The following is a 25,767-nucleotide window of genomic DNA, read 5'->3' as shown; positions in this document are numbered from 1 at the left end:
ACAAACTAATAAAATTCCTAGGAACAACACAAACCACAACCAAGAAAAATCCTGTGGTGCTAAATAAATGACACTATCACTCAAGAAATATTTTAATTCAAATGTTTAGTGCTTTTGTTCCACACATTACAATGAACTTCATCAGAACTCTTCTTCTGATGAAATTCCTTGTAATTTGGGGAGTGAAAGGGGTAAACTTTTGAATTAAAATATTTCTTGAGTGATAACAGTAGCATTTATTCAGTACCACAGGATTATTCTTGGATAATGGAATTGATGCTGACAGAGTTTAGTCATTTGGAAGAAAAGTCAATAATGGCAATAGAACAAAAGGATAACAAAAGAAAATCATATGGAACAAAGGATCATTTGTTGTTAGATAAAGTTATAATGGAGAATTGTAAAAGGGGAAGAATTTAAGTATGGCATGGATAAATTACAAAAAAGCATTCAACAGCATCCCACATTCATGGATAAAGGAGTTCTTACAGATGTATAAGGTACACTCTACACTGATCAGTTACATTACAGTGACCATGAAACAGTGGCAAACCACTTTGCAGCTAAGCCATGATAAAGGAAATGTTTTTGTCCCAGGGATAAAAATTCAAAGGAGGATATTCCAGAGTGACTCTGCCACCACTGCTCTTTTGTCTTGCCCTTAACCCATTAAGCTGTCTACTTAACAGATTAGGTCATGGTAAACAGTTTGGCTGTCAGAAAAAAATGCAAGTGTAAAGGCTTCTTATCTTCTTTTTGTGGATGATTTAAACCTGTGTAGTTCATCAGATGAGCAACTTGAAAGCACAACTGCAGGTAGTTAAAACTTTCTCAGATGATATAAGAATGTAATTTGCTCTTGATAAATGTGCAAAAGCATCATTGAAAGCATGAAGGTTGTCACACCAAGAAAGTATCAGTCTTGGATGGGAGTCTGATGTAAAGGAATAGGAGCAGGATGAAGTATATAAATATTTGGGAATTGATGAAGGATCGACAATAAAACATGAACAAATGTAAACAAAGCTTAGTAAGGAATATTTTTAAAAGACTAATCCCAGAATTCAATAAAATCCATGTACATTCTGTGTAGAGCCTACATGGAATGTACCCATGTACAAGACCACGTGCCATGCATATTAATCATGATGCACTGCCAAGGGAGAGCATAGTAGCAGGGATATTGCATCTGTGTAGGCAGAAGTGTAGAGGCTATCCCATGGTTGTGGATGCCTGGTCAGATGTTATGTACAGGGTGAGGCTCCCTGTAATGTTCTCTGCTACTGTTGAAATGTGCTGTGAATTAATAGTTTGATTTCTAAATGCCTAATTTTTTTAATGTCATTTGCATGGCACAGAGTGCATAGTTGACATCTGCTAGACATCTAAAAATAGAAGCAGGATGTAATTAATTATCATATCTGTTTTTTTTTTATAAATGTCCGTTTGCACAGTGCAGAGCACAGCAATACCAAGCTGCACTTACATATACACAGTTGACACCTGCCAGATATCTAAAAATAGAAACCGGATGTAATTAATTAATTAATTCTGGTTATGTTTAAGCCCATTTGTGCAGCACAGTAGTTTAGTAGTATATGTGAGGGTGTACTAGTTTATATACTATCCAAGTAGCTAAATGGGTAGAGTGATGGCCTAAAGTTTAGAATGTAAGGCTGAGGTATGGGATCAGTTGGCCAGGAAACTTACCAGTACCACTGGTATCCCCCACAATGGTGAGCTGTATCATCACCACTCTAATGACCTGAAGCATAGGAAGAGGGGAACATTGGACACCTGGGTTCAAGAGGCCAGGGATGGGCATGCTCCAGACATATGTAAGTATTTCTACCACTATTTTGCTAAAATGCAAGCTGAATCTGTTCAAAACTAGTATGCATAATAGTGTGCTTCTCTCCCAACAGCTGCAGTTGGGAGGGCTCGCAACATGCAGCCCCATGCCAGGCACCTGGCCAGGTTGCAAAGTGAGTGTGGTAAGTATGGATATATTATGCTAGCTGTAGTGCAATAAACAATAAAAAACTGTACTGCAATAAAGAATAAACAATATAAACTGTAGTGCAATAAAGAATAAACAGTAAAAACTGTAATGCAATAAATGGACAATTAGAACTGTAGTACAATAAATGAACAATAAAAACTGTAGTGCAATAAACAATACCAGTAACAGTAAGCAAAAAGGTGTAAAGTGGAATTGTGGTGTCATAACATAACTGCAGTAGAGCTGTATGAATTGCATATCTATGGTAAGTTGCTGCAGTCAATTGTAAAACTGTAATAACCCTACAATGCAAAAGTGATGGCCTGAAAAATGTATTGGATGACTCATAATGTGGTTCAAGGCGGTCTCTAGTCCAATTTCAGTCACACAATGCTCTCTCTTCCTCCCACTCCAGGAACAACAGGTATATGGTGAGTTAGCCTACTTTATAGGCAGATATCATGTGTAGACTTCACAGATAATTAACAGCAATACCAACAAAGTATTAAGCAGGATTGTGGTGTCCTAACTAAATCTGCTTTAATATTTGCATTAGGGCTGTATTCATTACATGTCTGTTTTAATGTCAGTGCAGTTAACTGTAAAACTGTAATAGCTGTAGAATGCAAATGTAATGGCCTGAGAAATGTATTGCACAACTCATAGTACAGTGCAAGGCTGTCTCCAGGCCACTTTCAGTCACATAATGCTCTTTTTTCCTCCCACTCCAGGAACAAAAGGTATATGGGTGAGGCAGCCCACTTTATGGGGAGATATCATGTGTAGACTTCATTGAACCAATACCAATAAAGTGTTAAGCAGTATTGTAGTTTCCTAACTAAATCTGTCTTCATATTTGCAGTAAGGCTGTATTCATAGGTGTGTACTAGGTTAATGGCCTTGGAGCCTTTGCAAGCCTAGCCCATAGAAGTGGCCTGGCATCGTACTGCTCAACATTAGTTTCCACTGCCTATATCAAGTAGAGCCACTGGAATGATCCCCAGAGTGAACTTTCTATTTCCCATCCACTCATCAAGATTTCTCTTGAAGAGGGCCAGTGAGGTGCTCTGCTTGACATGTATGGAAAGTCTATTCCAGAGTATGGGTAGTCTCTGGGTTATGAATCTGTCCCTCCAGCATGTTCTGTTGATTGTGGTAATGAGATTGAGGTCTCTGGAGCGTGTGGTGTGGAAGGATTGAGATTTCTTTAGATGTAGCATTTCTAGCAGAGCTGGGTCAGACATAACTTTGTAAGTCAAGCAGAGATCGCCTCTTAGTAGACAATATGAGATGGAGAATAGCTGGAGTTTTTGTGTCTGTCCATGTAGGACATGTGTTTAAGGCCTAGGATCCTTTCTGTGAGGTACTTTGGCCTTTCCAGCTGTTGCATATATCTAGTGAGGTACATGCCAAAGGGGGCATTATACTCGATGAGTGGCCTAATGAGGGAAGAGTAGAGAGAGATGATTACCTCTTTCTTCCTGGATGCAAAACCCTTGGTAATAAGGTGTGCCACATAGAAGGACTTTCTGATCACAGTGGTAATGTGGTGGTCGAAGGAGAGGTTGCTGTCAACCTGTGTCCCCAGATCTCTTATAACGCCTTGATACACCTAACATATTCATTACATGTCTGTTCTAAATTGCTGCAGCAAATTGTTACATTATTTGCAGATGTCCCTCTCAGTCACACATTTTGAGGTCTACTCCCATGCCTGCCAACTAAGGCATGATGACTGTCTAGTGTACTTAATGTACATAAGCATGCCTCTCAGCTGTCACAGTTTTTTGTAATGTAATTACAACCACCATAATTACCAGATAAATAATTACCTGGAATGCAATGTATTTTTAAATCTGTTTGCAGAACACCTTGGTAGTCATATATGTGCACATTATGTGAAACTGTTCTGTGTAGTTGTGTACCTGCATTTCTTAGTGCTTGGACCATACTGTCCCATGATAACAGTTTGAGAGGTATGTATGTGCTACATCAGCTGTAGAAGAATTGTCACTGTACTCACAACTGACACTGCACAACTGTAGAAGTATATATTACCAGTCTTTTTAGGGATATCATCTGTGATGGCACTAATGGTATGCTTTTCTCTCTCTCCCCACCCCTTATCTTCTTTACTACTATTATTTATTATTATGCTTTCATATTAACATATTTTGTTACACTGTTTTGTTGGCCTTATGGGTTATTTCAAACTGGCTTGCTGTTAACATACTTAATGTTATGTTACTTAGTGTTGTGTTACACATAATATACTTTAATATGTATTTGGATTAATCAATAATATGTTCCATTCTGTTAATACTAACATTGGTTTGGTTATTACTAACCCTAACTTATTGTTATAACTATTTTACTACAGCATGTCAAGGTCATCTGGTTCCTCGTGATCTGCCTACCTTGCCTCCACCAGCTGTGGCACTGGGTCCCAGCACATCTGGAACACAGCCTGCTGCTGCTCCCTGTGCTGACCATGCACTACCTGCAGCATCGGGTAGTACCACCGCATGGGAAGGGAATGGACCCCCCCCTCTGGGAGCAGTGGTGGAAGCGGGAGTTGTCACCCCTTATGAACTGATGGGTTTGGTGCATGAGATCATCTTCCATGGGTTTGGATGACATCTGCACTGGATGGAGAGCATGCTGGCCACCCTGGTGGGGCAGGATCACCCCAGAGCCCAGCCTCCATCACTGCCACCCTCAGGGGCAGTGACAGAGCAGTGCCAACAGACCTATGGGTGGGGATGTGAGTCATGCTGCCACCTTGTAGAGGTACATAGGACTGCGATTCCACCTTCCCCATCCAAGGTGTCCACCCCTCCTCTTGTCACACGCCACCCCTTTCTGCTGTCTTGTCTGTCTGCAAAAGCTTCCTGACCTACCCAAGTTGCCTCCCCCACACATACCTGTGTTCCTTCCCCAACATTCCACTCTAATCTTAACAAAAAAAAATGGGCACCTGTACCCGCAAAAAAATCATCCCATACATAGCTCTCCGTTTCACACACGTGTCCACTGGGCACACATAATTTGGTCCAGTTGGCTTAACAAAGCAGTTATGTTGTCATCATCCCTCTCCCTGTGGGTGAGAGTCCAAAGTCATCTAGAAATTCTGTCAAAATGCACAGTTGTTGGTGTACAAGAAATGGATAGTTATGTTTCTATCCTACACCCCTCCTAAACATACCAACCTGCCTTTCACTATGTTTCCCCCCTGCTTTCACCCCATTTCACCACTTTCCTATCTCCCTATTTTTCTTTTCCTTTTATATTTTTGGCACGACTGCGCTAAGCAGCTTGTCGCACAGCTTTGCTAAGCTCATCTAAATGGAGCTATATTGATATATGTGTTTTAAATGATAAACATGTACAAAAAAACACTCTCTCCTATTTTGAACCCAAGACCATCACACCTGCAGACCACTACATTAACTTGACATGCCACACAGCTCTCAATTAAAACAGGTGGTTTAAGCAAAACATAGTAATTGCAAGTTACAGTCATTAAGCGTGTTTAAGTGGAGCTGCACACTGTGCCAACTTGCTTAAAGAGTAATGAAAAAAATGGGAGTGTACCTTGGAGTCTGCTGTGAGTACACCACTAGAAAGCTAAACACAGAATAATGGATATAAGTGAAGTCTCTAATAGCAGGTAAATGTGGCCTTTTATCAGCAACATTTAGAAATACACATGCTAAGGCATTAATGACAAAATACATGTTCAACTGCGACCATGGTGCCGAAATACATCCATATAAAGCCATGCACGTAATGGTGGATGTAAAAAGTAAGTCACTGCCTGTATGTGTGCACTTCTATCTTGCAAATACACCTGCTATAACAATGACTCAGTAGCTCAGTCTGTTGAATGCATTGCAAATAATACATTTTGCCACACACAGTCCTAGGTTCAAATCCAATGGTATATAGCATTTAAATTACATTATTGTGAAACCAGCAATTAATGACTGAGTCATGCACTCTTTATCTACACAATACATTTCAAATGAAATGTCTGCTTTTCACTGATGGAAGTCACAGGCCTCCAGATAGGAACACACACCACATATTCTTACAGAAAAATTGCAAGTGCATGAAGTGTTGGGTCATGCATTAATTTGCATTCACAGAGAATTTTAACTCGGGTAATGCAAATAAGGCCCACTAATAGAGTGCAGCATACAGTCCTTTCATACTCGCTGTGCAGATTAGCACAGCTGCGCAACTTACATGCACACATGAACCCTCTGCTTGTAACAAGGACTGCCAGCATACACATTCCAAATGAGTACCAGACTGTAACACATGGCCTGACAGTTGCCCAAATGGTGGACATAATGTTATATTTATCCCCTATGTTACTCAAGGACACACCAAACATGTTGCCTAGTACTCTGTTAGTGATACCGTTGCCTAACATACCTTAAACACATTGGAGTAGAATGGGTATTCTAACTCTGGCTCTGCCTCTACAACTAGGCTGACACAGCTCTCACAGTTACTCTTACAGTTTGTTGTCTTCCAAAATGTTCAGAAGTGTTCACACACTCTGCCTATGCCTATTACCTGCAGTACACTCATCTCTATGTAAAAGTAGCTGCTACAGACCCACTCTCTCTGATGACATAGTCTCCTCACCCCAGTAATGTCCACCACAACATATCAGAAAGGGCTCCTAATCTACATGAAGGCCTTATATCTTGTACAGTCATTGCATGTCATTGGCTGACGATAGTGCATATCAGCTGTGTTGGCTGCAATTAGCATTTCAGAACCACAGATTGGTTAAGAGGCAATCACCTGGTAATGAGAAGCATGTTATAAAGGCAAACAGCTGTCTATGGGGAACCATTCTGTATGAGACTTTCTTCACACAGAACATATCAACAGAGGAGTTTTGAATTCCATCAGGTATGTAATCTTTTTGTTTACAAGAGGATGCAGTTGTGTGAATATACTTACTGGAATAGGGATTAAAGCATTAAACCTTTTTTAGAACTGTGATAATGACATGTCATTGATCTCCAGATTTGTTACACCTACAGAGGGCATACAATACATCAAGGGTGGAATGTTTTTTGTCAATGTGGCACACTGGTCTCATGGCACTGTCTCTTTATAGTGGTTGTAATAGCATACTGCTATTTGTTTGGCATTGTTGTTTTGACATATTATCAGGGGGGTTGCCCCTAGGGAACATACTACAGTAGACCCTAGTGTTGGATATATGATCATACAGCAGTATCTGTCATGGCATTCATGGGGATAGCTGACTATCGTTAGTATGTAAGTTGTATCCACATGCTTAGTGTGTTTGCACATTGTGGAATATGACATGTGTGGTCAAGCAGTGGATACTGCTGGCCATTCTGTTCTTGCTGTATTTCTACATAGTGTACTTTCATGTATGTGATCCTGACATGTGTTCCCACTTTGTTGTCTTTCAGGAAGCATGTATCCAAGATGCCATGCACCTTTCATGGATCCAGAGAATGATATTATACTGGAAGGCCTCCAGAAACACCATGAACTCCTACTGTTCTGGGCAAGGCAAAACAGGGAACAGCGGGCAGCATTGTGGCTGATCTTGTCTGTGACATGAATGCCACAGGTCATCAGAGCAGGACATATGAGCAAGTTTGACACCGCACAGTGGACATGATCAGTACTGCACTCAGAAGAGCAGCAGATGTAGCCAGGGATCATGATGTCATCGGTAGAGAGCCTGCAGTGGAACAACCACTCTCAGCCACTGAGGAATTCCTGATTGAACCTCAGCACACACGATAGCTCCCAGGCATCCATCACACCATACATCATGGATGTGGGTGCCACAGTTTCCATGGCAAAGGAGCATGCAAGTAAGCTTAGTTTGATCAGCATTGCAGTACTGTAGCATTCAGTGTGTCAGGATGCACATAGTTTTACATGAGTGTCAGTTCTTTGTTCTTTGGGGATGAGGGTTTAACTGCAGTTTGACTCTCATGCTCAGATTTTGACCAATATAACAATGAACACAGTAGCTACTGTAAATGTGCGATATATGGATGTATTACCTTGTGGTGCAACATGCGGTGTTACTGACATTACCTCGCCCTCAACTTTTCACAGGTCTGTCAGGTATCGGACAAGGCTGTAGTTGTGCTCCTGATAAGCACAACACTGTTATGTTATAGATGTAGGTTTACAACAACATAATCCCTAAAGTGTCATCACAGGCCTGCTGCCTGAATTGCTGTACTGTCAGCATGATTGCCAACTCCACAGATATTTTCTGACTGTACACATGTTAAGAGTCATACTTATGGCTTGTAGGTATGACCACACTGATAGATGTAACAGTATTGTCAGGACATCACAGGTTGCATATGTGTCAACTGTGCAGAGTCTTCACAAATGTCAACACTCTACCTTATTGTTGCTGATGACATTGCTGTGCAAAGAGCTTTTATTTACAAGTAACTACAGCTGTTTGTGGGAGAAGTAATGCCCTCTTGTTCTACTATATGATGTTGGTTTTCAGCAGGTCTGTAATAGTGACAACAGTCTATAAGGCTTTACATATATTGCCACATAGTACTGCAGAGCATAATAGTGCAGGTATTAATGTACTGCTCTTTCCTTTCTTATCACATGTAGCAGGGGGGTTGGTCTCTGTCCCCTACATAACCTGATGTCAGTGTCTTTTCAGACTCTGATGATGTTGGTGGCCAGAGTGAGGCACAGGTGGGGGTTTCAGGGACTGAGTCTCTCCCAGAGGTTGACAGCCCTCTTCTGCCCTTATTTTCACTGCACAGTCAGTTCAGTATGCCCTCACATACCCAGTCCCTGGAGGCCACAGATATTGAACAGTTAGAGGGTGGGGGCATTGAACAGGAAACTGTGGCAACTATGGCTCCAGTGAGTGTAGGCACTGGCCATATCCAGAGAGCTGGCGAGGTTCCACACAGGTTGATTTCTAGGGGTGCTTGTAGGAGGTCTTCTGTCTGTCCACCACCTGTTGCAGGTGTCACATCATGGGTCACCTAGCTCAGGTTTTGGGCTATCATAGAGGCACAGGCACATTCTGAAGAAAACTCCAGATATACGCTTACGGTTATTGATGTAGTACAGTCTGACATCCATGACTGCTTCCACTGCATTGCTGACATCCTGAATCAGTTCACTGATGCAGTGTAACGAAGGTGGGCTAAGACAGATCACAGACTATCTGTCTTGGAACACACAGTGTCTGTGCTGGAATGTGTGGTTGGAGTTGAGCTTTGGACTCATGGATGTAGGTCAGCAACCCCTTCTGCTGAAAGTCCATGTGGCAGTACATCCAGTGCTACAAAGAGGAGTGTACTGTCCATACCAGGACATGGCAGGCCATAGGCTCATGGTCCTGGGTGTTCCCATGGAGGACATGGTCCCAGCAGACAGCAGACACTGTCAGGTACTAGCACCGCTTCTGACTTTCCGCATGGAGGTACCAGTGCAACTCCTGGCAGAGCCAGTACCCATGTTCGGAGACAGAGACAGTGAACTGTCAGTTCTATCATGCATGGTTCAAAGCTGAGCTTGACTATGTACACACACACTGCTGTCAAATGCAGGTCACCTACTGACACACATGGCACATTTCCATGGACCATCTTGCCTGCTTCCCTGCCTGACTTACACTCACTCATGCTGTCAACCTTTTGGGTCAGCCTAGGCCTTCTGCACCCCCACACAACACCCTGCACAAGTGATGATACTGTGCCACATCTCTCTCATCCTTGTCATCAATGCAGATACGTGAAGCTATGTGTCTGATGCACAGGATGACTATATAAATTAAAATGTACTTGTGTAATACAGTGTTGTTTTGCCATGCCACTTGTACTGATTACTGACATACTGTATGCTGACATTTGTAATTAGTAAGCCACATAATTTTGTGTAGCTTATGTTGTATGATGTAATGGTTGTATTCTTACACAGTAAAAGGTGCATTAAGGACCTGTTTCTGTTCCTGTTTCAGGATTCTGTTGGGGACACCTATGGATACACAGTGACAATAAAGCCATAGATATCAGAGCACAGGATGGGAATGTCAGCACAGAAAATACATCTTCAGCAAGGTACAGCAATATAGGTGCATGGCTCCATAGGCTCATATGTGTATAACAGGCTAGCAAGGACAATGGCATCACTTAGCATACTTATCCATCCTTAATCTGTGAAAAGGTCTGATACCCTTGATAAGTGTCACAAGGGTTTTGGGAGCTAATATATCTACAAGCTGTGGTGATGGAGATGACACATCTACATATTTCCTGTGTCTAGCACAGACATTTGTTCGACACCAGTTATGACTGTCTTGTTCTGCATCCCACTGTGTAACTTGAACATGATGTGTGTCACAGCAAATATGTCCTTCTCATGCATGGGGGAGGGGCCTGTTACATATAGGGTGTACTGTGTGTGTTACATACCTGTCATTCCAGCTTGTACTGTTTTCACCACAGTGATGATGTAGATCTGTAGAACAGATAAGACATGTGTTAGTCCTGTCATGTATACATGGGATACATGGGAGGTACACAGTGGGATCTGGCACCTCCCTGTATGGCAGCTATACATATCCCCTCCAAAGCACTTAGGAGGCAGACTATACATGTATGGTCTTGACACAGACTCCATAGGATATGTTATCTACATTGTGTATTGGTTTACCATGGAACCTGTGTGGCTGCTGCATTTGTAAGATATGCCTGTGTACTCACATAGCAAGGGTGCCATTTCACTCAATGATAGGTGTGATGAGTACCAAATTCAGTATAACAGTAACAGTCTAGGATTTACATGCCATACCTTTCTGTATAGGTTGTACTAAACTGAATGCATCCCCACCTCTTACCGACCAGTGAAAGTCAAAGGCTACATTACTCTTTCTGTCCATAAGTGCATGACTAATGGCTCAACTGTGTGCGGTATGCAGACACTATTATATTTTCCAGGGGTTGATGACTTCCCAAAGGATCATATTGTGCAGTTAACGGTGTTTAGTATTTGTCAGTGGGTCAGACAACAACTGAATGTGTGTCTCAGGCCATCCTGGATAACTGTTGTTTCTGTGTGGGATTCAGTGACAGCTCCTAATATGCAATCATCTACTAATGTCAGTCAGAGGCACTGACAGTGGCCATGACTGGAGAGTAGAGAATGGCTAGAAGGGGTACACCATTAATGATGTCTGGGGAAATCCACTGGTGACTGGCATCATTGTAGTGTAGGTGTCCCAATGCTATCTTCCCAGATTATGATTGTCAGACACTTGCCTTTCCACTAGCTGGCATAATACTCTGTAGATACCTACACAGTTTTCAGCAAGGCCTGCTGGCTAAATATTGTCAAACACCTTGTCAGGCCATGGTGGGTAGAGTGAATCATATTCCCATCATTCATTGCATAGTGTAACACTCAATGGGGTCCACCAGTTAGAGTAGGTAGGCATGATTTGGCCTTCAGCATAACAAACAGTGTTTGGTCCAGAGTCAGTAGGTGTATAACAGTGATATTGCTCATAATCATGCTAACTCCTTTCATGGCATTTCATGTCACATGACTCAGAGATCTGGGGATACTGCTTGGCAGTATATGCTTGTTGTCCTTTGTGCAACTAAGTATTGCAGTTACTTCCAGCATGTTCCAAGAAGAGACTCATCCAAGGTGTCTGTACAGAGCACAAAGTTAGGGAAGTCTTATATGTATACCCTGTGAAGGTAAGGTGGGGGGTTTTACACAGTTATTCTGCAGCTGGACACTACCCAAGTGGTGTGTACTGGGAGGACAAAATTACCTTGTGAAGACTGTTAAGCTTGGGAGTCCATGGAATTGCCAGTGAAAGACAACTACTAATGCTGGTCTCACTGACACCACTCTCACATAGGGTACCATGCTCTGATACATTTTCTGTCATCACACACAAAACATTACTACGAAGCCCATGATGAGAAGCAGGACACAGCCTGTTTGTTCATCCACATAGCTGTCCCACATCATGAAAGGCTCTGTTGACTTTACATACCCTTCTCAAGGTAGATGCCTTGATTAGCAACCTGGGCACTCAGTTGGCTTTTGCATGTATTATGCCTCCTGTTCCAGGGTTGGTGGTATGTCATTAGGGAACTGACAAGATGGTGATTAGGAGCACTACTGTAGCTTCACAATATAATGTGCAATGTCCAGTGACACAGATGTCAAGTCTTGCTGAAACAATCAGCACACTGGCAGTGAGCCATCGTAGGTGACAATTTCACAGATAGTCATGCATCCTGCCCTTCAATAGATTAATGGTGGATATCTGCATGATATAGCTGTGAAGCCTACTGCAGTGGACTGGCCACCTTTGGCCAATGTGTGTCCACCTGCCACTTGTCCTGGACATGTCATACTGTAGAGTTATGTACCCGAAACACATGTCTGTGTTCCCACATCATGTCGCACATTAACCAGTGTGCTGTCTGGTTGCTTGACAGGCATTGTATGCTTGTGAGGCCAACTTAATATCAGCCAAGTTGTACAAGTCCTCTATGCATGCACAGGCATCCACATCTTCACTAAATGGTGTGCATACAAACACTGTATATCAGGCTGTCAACCCCAAGGGTTTGGCAGCATTACCCTAACTTTGCAGGACCTGCTGATCAGATGTTGGGAGTGTCCACGCCCCTCTACTCGTATGCCACACAAACACAATGTGTGACAGATGTGACTGCATTTCAAACCTTGCTGCCATAATGTCTCCAACAGCAGTCATTACATATGGCAGTAAGCATTATGCCAACATGCACAGCTCACATCCTGCACCACCTCACCTACACCCACATCACACACACCTGCATGTGTGCAGCATCTTACCAGACACATTGCAAAACAATAGACACCTCAAACAATCCTGCCTCTGGAGAGCGCAGTGCACATAATACTGCATGCACCACTCTCTCACTGGTCAAACACCTGAGGCAAAACACAGAAATCACACCTCTTAGTCATAGATGACATCATGAGACACATAGATGTCTATGTCAAGTGACTACATATGGGAAAGATCACAGATATCTTTCTGTGGCTTGACACAATAGGCCATACCACACATTGCCACAAATCAAAGAATATCAGTTAACATAATGTTGACATCATATTTCCTGGAGGTGTGTACAACTAGGGACATACTTCACCATAATGTATGCAGACACATGAATGAGCTTAGTCAGTCTGTGTCTCTCACAGGTATGTGCATAGCTTTCAGCTGTAGTTGACCATCACCTAGGATGATGGCTCCATACACATGGAATTTGATGGAAGTCAATAATTGCCTTAACATGTGGTGTCATTGTAAGGGGGATCTACTACATCTCTGCCTGGAATGCCTTAGCAACAGACCTCAATGCTTTACCAGTGATGGTCTTCATCTCTCACCCCTAAGATTTGGAGTACTGGCCAAGGCTGGTGACACCCCCACAATAGTGATAGTCAATAAGGAATTCTCAGTTGTTTTTCAGGAGATTACACAACACACACACACCAACCAAGTGGCCTGGAGTGAGATTAGAATCCCTACCTATCTAGTCTTACACACTGTAGATCACAATACTTATCGCATGTGCCACTGCTTAAGTGTGATATTACAATGGCAGGTGGTAGTCTTAAGGTAGATGACATCATCAGACCTTGTAGAAAAGGGCAGTTTGGAAGCCAGCAACAGCTTACTGGGCCAACAAGTGCAAAACCATTGCAGTTTGATAGCCAATGAGGGATTCTCAGTTGTTTTGCAGGGGGATATATATATATATACACACACACACACACCAAGTGGCCTGAAGAGAGATTAGAACCCCTACCTATCTCATCTTACACACTATAAATCACAGTACTTATCACACACATCACAGCTGATGTCTGTTTTATATGTGATTGCAGGCAAACTACGTGTGGATTACACAAACTAGGCTTGTGTTGAACAGCATCTGTGGCCTGCAGAGTGATATTGCTTCTTACTGTTATCTGCATCTAATATCCTAGCAGTGAGATAATTGTTATTATACAATAACCCCTCATTAATATTCCAAAACATGCATGCTGATTGGCCAGCGTGCCCATTGTAAATCCCACAATATACCAACGGAAAAAAGTCCGGTCACCTGGACTTTTTTCCGTTGGTATAAAGTGCTCAAAACATTTTTTTTAACAAATTAAAAAAAAAAAAAGAAAGAAAGAAAAAATGGAGCAATGGAGACTTTCTTTTCTCCATTGCTTTTGTTTCAAAACATTAATGTACTGGATGTGCGTGGGACACAAGTCCCATAAGCATGCTCAGCACATCAAAACAAGAAAGTAGTGTACCGCAACCAGCGGAAGAACAGTAATGCGCCGTTATACAAAGACATTGTTTAAGAAAAGTACGTTTTTTTTTTCTTAAATAATGTCATTGTATAATAGCAATAACCGACTCCACGGTTGTGGTATATTGAAGATTTACCCACAGTTGGCTTTATTTAATCACACCAAACGTGGGTAAATCTTCAATATACAACACCACGTCATCGGTTATTGCTTAATTATCCTAGCTATGTGTCTACAGTTATAAGTATGGACAGTACGGAGTAAGGAGGAAGGTCTAAATTGCTAATAAGTGGCCTTGCCCTGAACTCTAGCAGCTGATTGTTTTTTTAAGTATTTTTCAATGGTATTAGATCTGATGAAGGGTTTGTGTGTTACCCAAAAGCGCTTATCTGATTTTATTTTGTTGTTTTATTAAAGTTTTATGTCCTACGGTCTGGTGGCAGCACTTGTATTTATTTTCTACTTATTGTGCTGTTTCTTGTGCCTGCCTTTGCTTGTTGGCTCCTGCTTACTTGGATACAAAGTTGTATATATACATGTAAATATATATATAAATATAGCTACGTAGCTATTTGAAAATGCATAAGGATATACCATGTATGTGAGAGATAGTGCAGATGGATATGTATACATATATGTGCGTGTGTGTGTGTGTGTGTGTGTGTGTGTGTGTGTGTGTGTGTGTGTGTGTGTGTGTGTGTGTGTGTGTGTGTGTGTCAACAGAATTGCGCTCGGTTCAACTAAATATATGGGCATGCCTAGTGGGACTGTCAGTACTTGTAAACTGACTCCAGCTCACACCTACCTGTACTCCAGTCTGGGATTTTGTGTGTTACAGACAATAACATCTGTCCTTGTTTCTACAGTACTGCACTTCACTCAAAATGTCCATGGCATTCTCCAGCTGTCTAATGTAATTAATTTGTGACAGAGGTTCATAATGTTACAGCACACACTGTCTGACAGTCTGTAAAAACGCCAACATAATAAAACCTCACATGCAAAGGATGTGGATACTTACAGATTTAAACCATCAGCACCATCACCCAAGCTAACTTCCCTAGTCCACTGGTGCACACAAGCTGCCAGCCAGAGAGGAGTCATTTATCACACAATCAACAGAATACATATGTATGTTGTTATTTCTGCATTAAGTGAGACATACAATGTGTGATCAAGTTCTATGTTACTGACCTGAGGTTGCCTGGATAGCTGATATACCATTGATGGCTTACTGTTAAAGCAGTTATATGGGAAAACTGCAGTATTGGGTGTGGGGGAACAGCACCACATGTTCTGCTGGGGTACGCTGTAGTCCAAATATCATGTGATCTGACTTTTTAACATCTCCCTTGACTGATGTTGTGACTATTAAAACCTTGAGGCCTAGTGAATATGAAAGAACACATACTAGTGGACTGGGTATCTGTAGTCCCATGTGGATGTTACTTATGCCAAAATAGCTTACTATATTTCCTTGCATAAATGCAGCAGATCCTTATATACATTACCATATTATAGTAATCCTTACAAGTAGTGTGTAGGTTAGAGACTTACCTTGTGAATGCAGCAGTTTTTCAGAACTGTAGTTCAGGGCTAACTCTGATGCAAGCAGTATACAGCCAATACATGGATAGGTACAGGTTGTGTGGGTTGCCTGGCATCAATTTTAATATATGTGTGAAAGTAGGAGTAAGGTGTGAGTCCCTAGGGCCTTAGGTTGTCAGTGAATGTGCTATGCACTGTCTCTTAGCCAAAGCCAGGGCATACTGGGCATGCCTATGTCTACCTACAGGGACATCATCAGGGGGTTCCTCCTCCGAGTCCTCCTGTGACTGTGGCTGTGGTGATCTAGGCACTGGTGGGGGCTGTGTATCCCTTCCCAGCTGTTTCCACAGGATCATATTGTGTAGCATAGCACATACTGTGAGCATATGTGCACTTGTGGCTGGAGAGTACTGCAGGGTGCCACCAGATATATTGAGGCACCAGAACCGTGACTTCAGAAGCCTAAACACATGCCCTTTGATGTTTCTAGTTTGTGTGCGCTTCTTTATAGTGTTCTTCCATTGGTGTGTGCATTTCTGTTGGGTGCCATCATTCATGATTCCAGTACGTAGCTAGCATCCCCCAGTAAATGGCCGTGTGGGATGTCCCCCCTAGCAGACATCTGATACAGCTATGATGAATGCCAGATATGGGAGTTGTAATAACTGCTAGGGCTGCCAGCACACACATTCATGATAATCCCCTGGACATTGCACATGACTTGGCAGTTGATAGAGTGGTACCACTTGTGGCTGACATACATTTTACCCTCCTCACAGGGTGGCACCTTGTTGTGTACATGAGTGCAATGCATAGCACCCAGTACTACAGGGTAGTGTGCTACACATTAGAAGTGTTGCTTGTTGCTGGCCATCACCTCAGTGGTGAGGAGAAAAGAAATGTGCTCACTGGCATGTGGTAGCATGGCATCCAGGAAATGGTGGGACACCCTGGATGCTGATGCCTGTGAAAACCGCATCATGTCCTCAGTGGTCTTTGGAAAGTACCTTTAGCTAGTATCCTAAGGGATACACATACTTTGTTTCCAATGGGATGGGTTCCCCTCTGTTGGCTCTGGGTCTGAGTTTAGGGCGGCAGAGCTCAGTGAGTTCTTGTAGTATGACCTTGTCCACCCTGTTGCACTCTAAAATCTCCAGCTGATGAAGCTTCTGGAAGGTTACCCTGGGCCTGAACACTCTTCTCCTTCTCTGTCTTGGCCTATTGTCAGCAGCAGCACTGACTTCAGCATATAGCACATACAGATGTAGCAGACCTGCAGCAGCCCCTAGCATTATCTCAGTTAAAATTCCAAAGTCTATACTCCAATGGTCCAGAGAACTGGGTGAAAAATCTGAATGTAGGGTGTATGCTTATTTTATTGAGCTCTGCTGTAGATGCAGAATGTGTGATTGGCTAACTATGATAATTTCACTTGCCTACAATATAATTAACATCATTTAGTGGCCCTGGTTTAACTTAAACAAGGGTCAAAACTAATTGAATATGTTTGGTTTTCAGACATGCTCAGAACGGCGCAAACACATATGTTGAAGCTAAACAGAGTTTAGAAGTTAGTGGACACCACCCCAAAAGGACATGCTCAGCCAGGTGGCGCGCCACACAAACATGTGCACCTAGGCTGAAATGTGCTTAGAAATCAGTGGATACACCCCCCTCCCAATGTCAGATACCTTGTGTGTAAACAGCAACGTGGGTCTAAGCCTACACGAAGGGGATATGTGGACATGATTACTCCTTTCAGCTGTTTAGTAACTCCACCTTATTTGCATATGTATCTGTGCTCACAGCCTGGAAACTACATGCGTCATAGCCCAACCACGTTAGCAATAGCACCAATGCACCATTGTAGGGACTCCATGCAAGCTCCTGTAATACATTTCTGTCACATATCATTTTTTTCCCCCAATTTTCTTTTTCTATAAAGCATGTTTGCACACTGGCACATAGTGCAAACATGCCAAGATTATTAAAAAAAAATTAATTTAACTTATTTCCTTTAAATTTTCTGACATACAAGATAATAGGTTTGCTCATATGTGTAAGTGGTATTACATTTTCAGGATATTTCTTTCCATACATCTACATTTTTGCAATCCCTTTTGTCTGTCTACATTCTGTACACGGAGTAGAATTTTTCTGCGTACACTACGGACACAAACACTGGGTCTGAACAGATATCTGTCTGGTTGCTGGATCACTCTACCTGCCTCATTTGCATGAGATCCATCTGCTTATGTGGCAGTTTGCATGCCATGGAAGTTTCCGTGTTGGCATGTGTGTGCATGCCGCTCAGCAGCTCTTACTGAATATAAAAATGTTCACGTAATGTGTAAGCAGTGCAGCATGATGCCTGCACGGAAAAAAAAAATGTGTAGGCTTTATTATACTTCCCCCTAAAATTAATACTGAAAACAGTCCTGACATCTAGGGGAAAAAAGTTCAAGCTATAAATTTGCTCATCCTGTTCTAACTTACAGTTTTGGGGTGATTGACTGACCTCCAAAAGGTACTGGATCAGATGCACAGGAAAACAAGAAAAGTGCTTCATGCTTATCAAATGATATATAAAAACTCAGTGTATACCAAGATTATATATTCCTTGTTCTAAAGGAGGTATGGGCCTCCTTAAAATTGATTACATGTATAGACCTGCAGTCGTAGGACTGCATACATATCTGCTGACTTCACTAGATTCAAACATAGCGGAAGTTTTAAAACGTGGAGAACAAGGCCGAAATGAATTCACTGCTTAGTTTAGCAGAAGCATTTCAATGTCAATGAGAATGGAAATTTAACCAGAATTAGATAAAAAATCAGGCAACAACTGAATGTGCCAAAAAATGAAATAATAGTTGAACGATCAAATGAGAATGCAAGAAATGTAGAAGAGCATAAATATGGTTGCAAGTGCAGAAAACTCCTGGAACAACCTGATGTCAATCAGGATCTGATGCAGGAATAGTTAAGGAGAGATGAATATAAACCAAAAGATGAAAAGTTAATATTGGCAGCCTCGGATAGTGGACTATGTACACAATGTTTTACGAAGTCCATTGAACATGTGGGAGAAACTGACAAATGTAGGTTTTGTAAAACAGAGCAGGAAACAGTCACACACCTTATTGCTGGGTGATATTCTAATGGCAGTGGGTTTGTATACTGAGAAGCCTAATGTGCCAAGACTGTTTCACTGGGGATTGTGCAAACATTATAATATCGAAGTAGCTGAGAAGCATTGGAAACACGATCCATGAAGCATAACAGAGAATGATTTATTATTTATTTATTTTACATTTGTTGACCGGGCTAGTCTAACTGGATATATGTCCATTTTCAGTAGAGGCCCGGGGAGATAAGCTCCGAGGAAACAAAATCACATATACGAAAATTAATGTATACAATGAACATTGCAGGTGCAGTACAGAGAATAATCAAAGAGGTAATTCGTTCATAACATAGTGCAAAATATACCGCTACAATTTGTGCAATACAAAATGTAGTTGCAATACATCATAAAGAAAAAGATGGAAGCTGAATTATACAATATATTAGTATACAAGTAGTCATAAAGAAAAAGTAGGAGCTGAAATTATACAATGTATTAGTAAAAGTAGTCTCCTTAATGAGATTCTGAAGATGTAAGTAATAGTATAGAAGGACAAGGTAAGTTGTTATTAAGAAAAGAAACTTGATTACTGAGAAGAGGAGGGAAGGTTGAACCAAGTAGGAAGAGCTAGTTGATCAGTCAGGTTTAGTACAGGGGCACAACCAGTGTGTTCTGAGGAAAAGTTTCAATTTGGTTTTAAAGAGTGATATAGAGGGAAGAGAGGAAAGTTTGTTAGGAAGAAGGTTCCAGGATTTTCCAACAGTATTAGAGAAAAGAGAGTCCCCAGCCCTGTTATTTGATTTACAAATATTTACAAGAAGTTTATGTGATGATCGTAAGGTCTTTAGATTGTTGTAGGGGGTAATGAGGGTAGATAGTATAGGGGTATTGGTAGGTTGATAAAGGGTTTTATGGGCAATAGTCACTTGGTGGAATTTAAGCTGATTTTGTAATTCAAGCCATCCTAGCTGCTTTAGATTAAAACAATGGTGGGTTCTGAAAGGGTTACCTGTAGCAAATCTGGCTGTGTTATTGTAGGAGTTTTCCATTTTATTAAGGTTGTTTTTAGAGAGATTAGTATATATGGGTGAGGCATAGAGGAGAGTAGAAATTAGATGAGTGTGAGCAATAGTTATTCTAGCTGCAGGAGAGAGGAAGGGTTTGATCATGTAGAGAGAGCCTAGTTTTCTATTAACAGATTTTAGAGTATTGTTAATATGGGTGTCGAAGTTAAGGTTGTTATCTATGGTGATACCTAGCAGTTTGGTAGTTGGATCTGGGGATATGAGAGTACCATTATTGGATGTTACTGTGAAGTCTATTGGGGGGGACTTACAAGTAGGAGTAAAAAGGAGGAGTTTATTTTTCGGGGGTTCAGAAGGAGACAGCGCTGTATAAACCATTGTTCAACTGTGTTAAACACATGTTGGGTAAGGGAGTGAAGTTCAGATATAGATGTGGCTGAGCATATAAGTGTGGAATCATCTGCATATTGTATGCATGTAGCTTGGGGGATTGCTAGGTGAAGGTCATTGATAAATATAGAAAACAGGAGAGGTAATAATATGGACCCTTGAGGAACACCAATGTTAACAGGCAGATGGGTAGATAGAATGTAATGACAAAGTACAGCCTGCTGTCTGTTATCTAAGTAGGACTGGAACCATTTTATAGCTAGTGCATCTAGTGACAGGGATTTGAGGATATTTATAAGTATCTGGTGATTTACCATAGCAAATGCCTTAGATCTATAAACAGGGCAGAGGAAAGCATATTGAGGTTACGTTTTTTGTTAATACAGTCAGTAAAGGAAAGGAGGGCAGTAGTAGTGCTGTGGGAAGGTCTGAAACCATGTTGAGAGTTTGAAAGTAAGTTATTTTGGATTAGGTGGTCTAGCAATTGTCTGTGGATGCATTTTTCCATGATCTTTGCTAAGAGAGAAAGTAAGGCTATGGGACGGTAATTGGAGAGTTCAGTAGAGTTCCCACCCTTGTGAAGGGGGATAATATGGGATACTTTCCAGATTTTAGGGATGTGTCCTTCACTGATGGTTCTATTGATGAGAATGGAAATGGGAAAGGTGATGGATTTGGCTGCCTTTTGTAGATATTCAGCGGGTAGTTGGTCTGCTGAAGGAGTGCACAGTTTCAGTTTTTAGATAAGGGTAAGAATATATGTTGGGACTGGTTGGAAGAGAAATGGAGGGGATGGGTTAGAGTTAGAGTTGGATATAGTTAAGTTCTGAGTAGATAACTGACTGGCAAGAGTTTAAATGGCCTCAGTGAAAAAGGTATTAAAGGCATTAGCAGTCTGCTTGGGATTCTCCTGGTCTGTGCCTTGTGTGTTTGGTGTGATGGATTGACCTGGGTGTAATAATTGATTAATACTCACCCAGAATTTTTGTGGTTTATTATGATGAGTCTGCTGGAATTGTAGGTAGTAGTTTATTTTTGTCAGAGAGTATAGCTTTTTTTGTTTCATTTCTCAGCTGTCTGAAGTTTTGTTGGTCTACTGCATTTTTAGTTAAACAAGATTTATTCCAGTATTTATTTCTGAGATGGATTTTTTGCCTGGTTTCTTTTGAAAGCCATGGGGCAGATTTAGTTCTCATTCTAATAGAGTGGGTTGGTGCATGGTTGTCTAGTATGGCTAGGAAGTTAGAATTAAAGTAATTAACAGCTTCCTCCAGTGGAGGTATTTTAAGGGAGATGCTCTTAGTTCTCTCTGAAAGAGATTGGGGTTGAAGTTTTTCTTGGTTTTAATTGTCCTAGATATGGTTGGATTAGGTAGATTGGATTTAAGCCTGATGATATACGTTAGTGAGTGATCACTTACATCATCAGGGAGGGTTCCAGCTTCATATGTCTGGGGATGATTATTTATGAGAATCCAATCTAATGTACTTTCTTTCTTATTAGGCTTGTTTATTCTGGTAGGGGAGGTAATGGTTTGAGGAAAAAAAAAAAGGTTAATATGGCTGGTAGGGTGGCTACTGCTACAACAGTTCCAATCAGTATTAAAATTGCCTAGGATTATGGTTTCTTGGGGTAAATTTTGGGATAACCAACAAAGGATATTTTCTGTGGTGGCAATGTTATTACCAGGAGGAAGATAGATACAGATAATATAGATGGATTTGAATGTGTTAAGTTGAAGCTTGGTAATAAGAATTTCAGCGCTGGAGTCTTGAGGTGGTTTATATTCGTAGGTAGTAGTCTGTAATCCAGATTTAAATAGGATAGCTACACCACCACCCTTTTTGGTTGCACGGTCAAGTCGCAAAATATTATAACCTGGTGGGATGACTTCATTGTCTTTAGTTACAGGTTTTAACCAAATTTCTGTTAAACAAAGAATGTCAAAGGAGTAGACTTCCAAGAGAGCATGAAGTTGTGCGACTTTGTTATTAATGCTATGTATGTTGAGGTGAGCTAATAAGAGTGAGATAGGTGGTTTGATAAGGGAATGGATAGTTGAGTGGTTGGGGTTGAAGAGCTGAGTGGTAGTAGCAGTTGTTGGGCCTGGATTTGGGTGAATGTCTACATCTTTTAAAGGGAAGAGTAGTGTTTGAAGTCTAGGATTTGGGAATTTACTATATAGAGGTAGAGATTTTCTGGGATTGGGAGAGTCATATCTAATGTGGGCTATCCTATGGTATTTTGCTAGTAGAGAGCTGGGTGTAGATATTATGTTAACATGGTTAGTGAAAATAGGTAGAGAAGGAGAGGTAGATAGCTTATTGAGGTAGAGAAGGTGTGGATATAATGGGTGTTCATAGGAGGTTAGCAGGTAAGCTAAAGTTAGAGGTGGTAGAAGTGTAAGTATGAGTAACCTCTGTAAGAGGGCTGGGGTGGGTAGCTTATACATCTGGAAGGGTAAGTTGTTAGATTGCTGTTACAGGCTCGGAGGTATACTAGGTGTGGAAAGGAATAGGTGGAGGGTGTGGTGGGAGAGAGGGAGTGGTAAGTGAAAGGAGGGAATTGGAGTTAAGTGGCCAATGGTAAAGGGTTTGTGATTGGTGGAAGAGGGAAGGGGTGTGGCTAAATGGTAGGAGAGTAGGTCCCCTGGGGTGGGTGGAATTTTGGGGTAGGGTAGGGGAGCAGAGTGAGTCTGCAGGGTGAACGGAGCGGGTAGAGACAAGTAAAGGAGAAGCTAGAGAAGAAACTATCAGCAATGCTTGTAACTGAGGGAAAGTTAGGCAAGTCAGGAGTGGGAAAGATCAGAGATAAAACAGAAGTCTATGAGAAAAAAAACAGGTGGGTATAGACAGTTGAAGTAAAGGGTAAGTGGGTAGATCTAATATTGCAGGTAAGTATGTAAGGGAGCTAGCTTGCTTAGAACTAGGGAAGGAGTGATAGCTAGTAAAGGGGGTTATTAAAAAGTAGAAGAGGTTTGTTGAATACAGGGTAGATAGGTGGGGTAAAGGCTGCTGGCTATTCAGGCTTGTAGCATACTTTAGAACCTCTGAAGCAATAGTAGACTGTAGTTAGCTTTACAAGCAGGACTTAGATAACCACATACTTTCTTGCTTCCTTGAGAGAGGGTGCAGGGAAAATAAATCTGTTAGATGAGACCACAGGTATTTCAATAGGGTCCTTTATCACCAGGTAGGTAGGTTCCTAGAGACTATATCAGGAACAGCGCAATGAGGAGCAGGGTACTTTAGGGAGAATGAGAGACAAACGTGGAGGAGAGAAAAAAGACTTTGCACGTAGCAGGTAGTTATGACAATTAAACAAAAAAGCTTTACATGAAGACACAATTAATAAAGTAGCTTATATTCATGCCCTTATTTTTGAAAGAAGCTATTGGAATCACTTTTAAGCTATTAGTACTGTGACATTATAAAGTAGTCTAAATTATCATTAAGAGGAACTCAGAATCAGGTTTACTGAAATTGGGAGTAAGCAAAAACAAAAACATAAGCTTTTAATATCCAAATATAAACTATACCAACTATACCAGCAAAAATAAAAAATAACTGAAAAGCTACCTTAGAGAGAAATTATTGTATTACTCTTTGCAGGGACAGTGAGTTTATAGTGTGGAATACAACACTGAAAAAAAGAAAAATAATACTATTACTTACTAGAGATGCTACACATGGAGGGCTTTCAGTTGCAATTAGAGCAAATATGGCATTCAGGGTTTTTAAAACCTTTGGTGTGTTGTAACTGAACAATCACTTGGGGGGGGGGGCAGGGAGGGAAACCTTCAATTGGAATTTAAAGTAGCAGGGAAGAATCCAAGGGACTCTGCTAAACCTAGCTAATCATCAAGGACAGCCAAGGAAATGAGGTAAACATATAGGCACCCTGGTGGGGGACACCTTCAATTGGTGAAATGGAATTTAAAGTAGCAGGGGAAAATCCAAGGGACTCTGCTAAACCTAGATAATTATCAAGGACAGCCAAGGAAATAAGGTAAACATACAGGCACCCTTGTTCAAGGACTGGAAGGTTTCTCCAGAGAAACTATGTGTAGGAATACACCACAGGTGGAAGTTGTATGCTGCTTACTAGTCTGCAATGGCAGATTTTATTCTCTTTTATATTTGTATTCCCCTTTCATTGTCTGCTGCACACAATGTAGCTAAAGATAAAAGCAGCTGGGGAATTTGCACCTCTGTCTGGTGTTTAGTGAAGAACAAGTATTGAGAAGGAGGGACTGAAGGCTATGACTATTGAGAGGGGCTAAATACCTTAACATACAACAAATTATCAACAGTGAAAATGATGAAAGGGGTGGGGGAGGCTAAGAGGAAGAAGGTTTGCAGCTATTGCCCCTGGGGTATGCACTCTAGCTGACTGTAACAGATTTTAACAAGGCATAATAGTAGTTACAAAAGCTGGCACCTACACTACACAAGAGGCAACAACAAGGTTCCTGGAGTTAAACCAGGGGCTGCAGTCTATTTTTGGATGATTGTTGGTAGAGTTTTCTTTGCTTTTAGCTGGAGTGAGAGGATTCCTTGCTCATACAAGTGGGGGGGGGGCCCAAAGCGATCAGGTCCTCAGTGGCTACTACACAAACAGCAACAACAAGGTTCCTGGAGTTAAACCAGGGGCTGCAGTCTATTTTTGGATGATTGCTGGTTAGAGTTTTCTTTGCTTTTAGCTGGAGTGAGAGGATTTCTTGCTCACACAAGTGGGGGGGGGCAAAGCGATCAGGTCCTCAGTGACTTAGAGATGCTACACCTGGAGGGCTTTCAGGTGCAGTTTTTATCACGTGGAATTACCTATTAACAGCAGTTAAAAAAACAGATGTGAGAAAACCAGATATAGTAGTCCATGAAAAGAAGACAAAAGTAGCATTGATCACTGAAATTGCTACACCCAGTGACTGCAGTTTTCTTATGTACAGAGAAGCACAAAGTCATAAAATACTAGGATTTTCAGGCAGAAATAAGAGCAACGTGGAAGGAGGATACCCAGACAGTTTCAATAGTAGTAGAAGCAATGAGTCTTATAAAAAAAGAATTTACAGTCATATTTGTATATGCCATCAATACATATAACCCCATATGAATTACAGAAGGAGTCAGTTTTGAGCACAATGCAGGTGCTGTAATGAGCACTTTTGGCTAACATCAAAGACTGAAACAATATTAATTTCATAAACTTTAATCATGCTTTGACTTAGTAATAGAGTTCATTCCTGTTATGGTATTAGAAACCCATGCAGGGGAGTCAGAGACTCT

This window comes from Protopterus annectens, chromosome 3.part0, assembly GCF_019279795.1.
Source record: "Protopterus annectens isolate FY-2018-M chromosome 3.part0, PAN1.0, whole genome shotgun sequence".
NCBI classification, from domain to species: domain Eukaryota; kingdom Metazoa; phylum Chordata; order Ceratodontiformes; family Protopteridae; genus Protopterus; species Protopterus annectens.
Note: the sequence above shows the minus strand (reverse complement) of the source record.